General features: G+C 40.2%; 1 long non-coding RNA gene across 1 annotated transcript; it reads left to right on the top strand.

Annotated features, from left to right (window-relative positions):
* Positions 1-556: 556 nt before the first annotated feature.
* LOC139687739 (uncharacterized) lies at positions 557-6,413 on the top strand. The gene is made up of 2 exons (XR_011700655.1): positions 557-773; positions 5,717-6,413. It is a non-coding gene; the product is annotated as an uncharacterized lncRNA (long non-coding RNA).

The following is a 6,413-nucleotide window of genomic DNA, read 5'->3' as shown; positions in this document are numbered from 1 at the left end:
ATGACGGCAGGGGAAATTTTTGTCGGTCGGGACAAAACCACGTTAAGAGACGGGGAGGAGGAGAGCGAAGTGGGGTGGCCGAAGGAAAGGAACTGGGAGGGGGTGGGAACAGGAGGCCAATGGCGAGGGTGTAGGGGGGAAGGGAGTACGAAGGGACTTGAGTGGATACGGACGAGGAGCATCTTCTGATATCCACCACCTCCCCAACCCTCCTCCCCCCGCCACTCTCCTCGCCCCCGCCGCCGAGGTGGAGATGAGCGGTAGTGCGACCGCGGAAGGGAAAGGGAGGATGGAGGACGGGATGCCCCCGGGACGACGACGGGGGGATGAGGGTAGCTGGAAGAGTGGATATTTTTTTATTATTTTTAGAATGCTACGAGAGGAGGTGGGGAAGGGTTCAGGGGCCGGGCAGAGACTGGGGTGGGGGCGGTTGGGGGAAGGATGGGAGCGAGGGAGATGCAGAAGGGGGTAGGGCGGTGGTGGTGGTAGAAGCGAAGTTGATGGAGTCAACGTATATATATATGTATATATAAAGGACGCCCGTGGGACGCGGGACTGCGCCATCATCGGCATCACTGCAGAAGGGGCCGGGTTCTCATTAGCGCAGGGGGCGAGGAGGGGAAACCGCATCTGCCGCAGGAGGATCGCGCGGAGCAAACCTTCCATCGCACACCGGGCGTGGCACACCCTCCCGATCGGCTCCGAGATGGGTCTCACCCGGGGCTCTGTGCTGCTTCTGGCCGCCGCCATCCTGCTGGCGTTCCTCGCGAACGGTGAGCTAACTGAGTATATAGCTTCTCGTAGCACGATACTGAAACCCTGATAAACACGCGTGCGTTATCGTATTAACGTGTAGGATTGGTACTTAATAACTTCCCTCCGATCAATCTTCCTTATATTACCCTAGAACGTGACGTTCAGCCATTCTCGGCGCTATCACGATTCATCCGAGTCGCAGATTCATCAGTGGTCGCGGAATGCCCTGAGGAAGAAAATCGCGCTTTAGATAACGATATAGAGACCACGCAAAGGCGATCAATGATCACGCTTAGTGGCCATACGGTCCCTTTCTACCTTTGGTACTTATATATCCTTCCATATAAAGCCTTAACTTGAAAAAGTCAACACAGGAATACATTCGGTGGAATGATTGATACGCATTCGCAAAATACCTTTGCATAAAAATTGCATTATGTGGGTACGCATTGCTGCTAATTTAACTTGGTTACTTCATTAATTTAAGTATATACATACATTTAAGAGTGTGAACGCCAAAGCTTAATTCCCTCAGGGTAACTTTTTCACTAGTGTGCCAAATCGGTCTTTAATCCTGGTATTTAAATGATAAATGATTATTTTTTGCGAATGATAAAATGGAATTGTTTGTCAAATTTATGTAAGAATTCTACGCGTTAATGGATTTTCTCCGTTTAAAACTCACTTGACGAGAATCGTTCTAAATAAAAGGATATTTATAATATTTACCATTTTTTGTTCCATGAATAGTTAGATAAATTTAGTGCAATGTCTTCAGAAATAAATATGATTAGTCTATATAATTCTAATATTTTTACTTGTTTAAGTTTATGAATATTATACTGCTCTGACCGTTTGTGCATGAATTACAATTAACGTATTCAAGTTTTAATATTTTCTCTGTGTACGATAGTTGAGGATACAATATGGGTATTAAGGTATGTTATTTTTTCTTTCGACTTCACTTACGCTTCTACTATTAAACGTTCATCCATGCCGATCTGGATGAATCGGAGGAAGATGGTACAAAAACATTTTAACTCTTGTGTATTAACATTTCTCAAATTTCATTTGGGTGAAAACTTATTTTCAAACAATGTGTGCACCTACCAAGCAAAATGTATGGATATACTTGATAATATACTATAGCCCTTTATGATATTAGAATAACATTCAGTTATTTGAAGAAATTTACTCAAGATGTCAACCATTCATTTCAAGAAAAAGTAAGAATGTTTCAGCATCAATTGATCAAATTTTTACACTAAAGATAATTTCTGAACGATGTAATGTGCGCTCGTTATTGCAATGTTCCCGAACGACTAATATGACGTGCTATTGCCGTATAACCGGTTTTCAGCTAAAAATTATCCCAGGAAACCTCTTAATCGCAGGTTCCATCTCCCGCCGTAAAGTTTCCTGGCCAGATTCTTTTCTTTCCTCTCTTAACGCCTGCCTCGGGTGCCAGAACTAGCACGGTTGGGAGCAATCTGATAGCACCAGTTGTGGGACATAAATGATCTCATTCGCGGTATTGCAATCTAAATCCGACCTTGAGGGCCTTACGAGGTTACTGTACTGTAGTGAACACTCAGGAGGTGGCACTCGGCCTTCTTTTTTTATTCTTCCTTTCCCCCATCCCCTTCCTCCTTTTTGTGGTCTTTGGAGACGGTTCGGGGAATTGCGTTGGCCGGAAGATCCGGTTCTTCGAGCATCCCGCTTGCCCGGCCGTTCAACTCTCTTTCTCTCAACCATCTTCCTCTCCTCTCATCTACACCCTCTCTTCCTCGACGAAGACCCAATCCCGTATCTTCTATCCTCCAAATCCCTCGTTTCCTCCTCTGTTGTATGTATTCCATCTCAAAATTATTTATTTCAGTCCGATGGTTATGCACGACTTTGGTGCCGAATTCAAAGTTGATCTACCTCATCCCCATAAGACCTCGAAAATTGTCGCGTTCCGAGAATTCATCTACACATTATCCCGCAAGCCGCCGCAAGGGAGCGTTGCGGGGAGTGTTAGGACACCACCCGTAAAAAAGAATGCAACCTCATGCAAAAAAAACAAAAGCATGCAAATTCAGAACCACACAGACGAATATATTCATGTACTCAAAACTCATTTTAAGTTACTCACATGCAAATACACATACTAGCAACTAACATGCACAAGTACATGTACTTACGAATGTACCAGATGTCTACACAGCGTTTGCGCAGAGTTATGAAGGATTAGCCGTATCTTTATCACTCTTGGTGTATCGATTGTTAGTCTCCAGTTATCCAATAGGATCAGCTGGCCGTGTTACCTTGTTTCTTGATGTATTCGTTTGTAAATCCATAGGTCGCAATTTCTAATTCCCTCTCAGGCATGAATGTTGTAGAGCCCAATCTTATATTTCTGCTATAACAGTTAAATTTCGTATACGGCCGATAAAAGGTCGCACGATTAAGCCGTGCCGTGGTTATCACTATCGTGTCAAGTTAGGTGGTTAGGAACCGTAGAAAGGTGAAGATTTTCATGACAAGTGAAATATTTTCATGGCATGGGTGTCTGTGGGGTCGCTTGAGATTTAAAAAAAAGCATTTTCCTCAAACGATAAAATTCACGATTCGATATGAGTTTTTCTGTATTACTAGAAATAAACTTAATAAAGTTGATATATATGATAAGTAATGCAGTGCAAAATGGAAATTGGTCTGGCTGGTACATTATGACTTCCTTTAAGTATTTAGACACCAGTCAAGACGGAGCAATCAGCCCGATATCCCTTAGACTGCTGGCTTGCAGTACATTATGAATAAATGAATAGATGTGGTAGTAAGAAAATATTTCTCTTCATTCTCGTGCTTTTATGAATAAAGCAATTGTGTTCTTCTCATGCCACTCGTTCGAGAGAGTCGTAGATTTGGAGATTGTTCCATGGGGAAGGAATGCTTAGGACAAAGAGCTAGTCAGGGGGTTTGAGGATGAATAGCAGAGACAACGGCCTTAATAATAGACGGATGGGATCATGGCATAAGTATTTGACGCAAAAAACGCAGCAAACGACATGACGGTCAATATTTAGTTGTGGTGCTACACGTGATTGAGTCAAAGCATTCCATATTGAATTCGTTTCAAATAAAGAAAGTAGAAAATATACCGACCTGTAAATTAAGGTAGTTTTTAAATATTATTTTGAAGATTTTGCATCCTGACACATTACCTAACGTTCTGGCAATCACTTTGAGATCGTACTGTGTTTCCAGTGTCCGTAAACTGCACCCAATATTGAGTCAAATTGAGGGCTGAGGAGGAAAATGAATGCTCGTTCCAGCATTCTCGGTCTCCTAAATTAACTCATAGGTAGTTCTTTAAATTTAAAAACTACAAACAATTTATTAATCAGTGAATTATCAAACATGTTATCCTCTACAAACAAGAGAATACTTTTTAAAAATTAATACTATTTTTCAAAATAAGCGGCAAAATTAAATCTAACCAATTTCGCAACAGAATACGTCATTTCTTCAAAACTATATTTGTTTTATTTAAGCCTCTTCCAAACACTTAAATATTACGAGTTCGGTATCCAATCGTGATAAGTAATGCTATTATATCAATTTGATAATAAATACAATTTATTGAAAGTACTTTTTTAACATATACCCTAAGTAATAACTATTTCAATGAAAGAGACGTTGACATATAATGTAGCTTAAAAAAATAAACGGAATAATTGTGATGAAATTTTAGTATTGCATAAAATAGTTGAGAGCTATTTTGAAGATAATTGAAGAACGTTCTTGAGTTTAATAAATTTGGTGCTTTATGTCATAATTAAAATTTACAAAGTATATAGCCCCCGCAGATATTTTCTCTGGAACGTCTCCTGCCAGATGTTTGACCCGTTTTCAAAGAAGGAAATTCTAATTTTACATCAAAATTCTTTGCTCACTTCTTTCTTGGAATCCATTTAAAATAATACAACTCGCTCAGAATTCCCGTTTTCATCTCCGCCGGGAGACCCGTTATTTTTCTTTCTCATTTCGTGCAGACCGGCTGAAAAAACAATGCCCTCAGGAGCACAGATTCAAATCACCGGCAGAAAAACATGTCATTGCGTTTATTGGTGTAATTTCTATGTGAACTCATTCATGCCTTCCCTCGCTAGAGAACTGGAAGGAATCAGACCCAATTCTCATTGGAATTATTTGTTGGAGCTTAATAGTAAGCTCCAACATAATTCCGCTGAATTGAGCTGAGAAAACCGAGTTGCTCCTCACGCCTCTGCAGATTAATCACGTAATTTCGAAGAAAACGCTAACGGGAATATTTAGGGAGAACGATTATTGTTACTAAGAATTTAGCATAAGAAATTTATTTACCTAACGCTGTCCGCAGTTTATCATCCTCTCGGGGGGGCAGGTCTGTGCCCGGATTGCTATCCATAGGCACCAAGAAGGGATTTAAATATTACCAGCTTTAGAAAATATCTTTCAATTGCTCATTTCTTTTATTACATATAACTACATAACTATTCTTACTGTGATTTACTTAAGATTAATATAAACTCAATGGAGAAAGTCAGAGTTAATAATAATAGAGTTAATAACTATAATAATAATGAAAATAAATACTACTACTTATTTTCCCCCTTTCGCAATCCACTACTGTATGTTTAACTTTCATTTTTTGTTTGCTAATCTTAGTTAAAATTGTAAAACAGAGAAATTTATTTTTTTCGGCATTTCAATTGCATATTTATTCGATTAATTTCTTTCGATTCCTGGGTATCTAAATGATTAACAATTTCTGCATACTTAAACTTGTCACACCATTTACGTATGGAACAGAAAGGATAGGAAGTTATGTATTATAATTTAAAGTTAAATTCATTCAATAGTTTTACAAAGAAAAAAAGAGTTCCCTGCCAGTTCTCAGATCTATAAACTGTTTTCTCTATGTCCCCTGCAGGTAACTGTGCTGATCTCGGTCACGCAGCCGTGGTCGCGTCGCCCGGCGTAGAGGCCGCACCAAAAGGCGTCCTGAAAGCCGTGTCCGCGAAGAGGGTCGTGGACAGGCATTACCTGCGGAACCACGTGCCGCACCCTCAGAACCCTCTCCCGCACATCCCGGGCTACATACCGGTGTATATCCAGAGGGACAGAAGCTATTGAATGGCAACACGACAGCACAGAATACGAGGTCGTTTCGGCGACTAATTTCGCCATAGATGAGTGGACCAATTAATTCATGATGATGCTTCTCAAGTCTCTCTTGTGAAACGAGAATCGTTTCGTGATTATCATACATATCAAATTCGTGCCAAACGAATTCGTTTGAAGCGAGTGCATAAGAATAAGCGCTTATGTCGTATTACTACAACGCATTATTTGGGTAAATGCTTGAAACTGAAGGTCGGTGGGCGCCTACAAGTTGTAAATGGGTAAGATTATAGTTTTTCAGTTTCTTCAGACCATATGTGTACCTTGATCACTTCTGTCGGCGTCACAATTTTTCGTTAATATTTCTACTACATTTTGCTCAAAGTATGTATGTGACAGAAATCTTATAAGTGTTATTTATGAAAACAGTTTTAAATTTTGAAGATAACGTATAAATATAATTATGCACACATGTACGCATTAAAATAAATATCTTTCAAAGACCA

The sequence above is a fragment of the Hetaerina americana genome, unplaced genomic scaffold (assembly GCF_022747635.1).
Source record: "Hetaerina americana unplaced genomic scaffold, ioHetAmer1.1.p SCAF_2, whole genome shotgun sequence".
In the NCBI taxonomy this organism is placed as follows: domain Eukaryota; kingdom Metazoa; phylum Arthropoda; class Insecta; order Odonata; family Calopterygidae; genus Hetaerina; species Hetaerina americana.
This window is presented reverse-complemented; position numbering and strand designations above follow the sequence as displayed.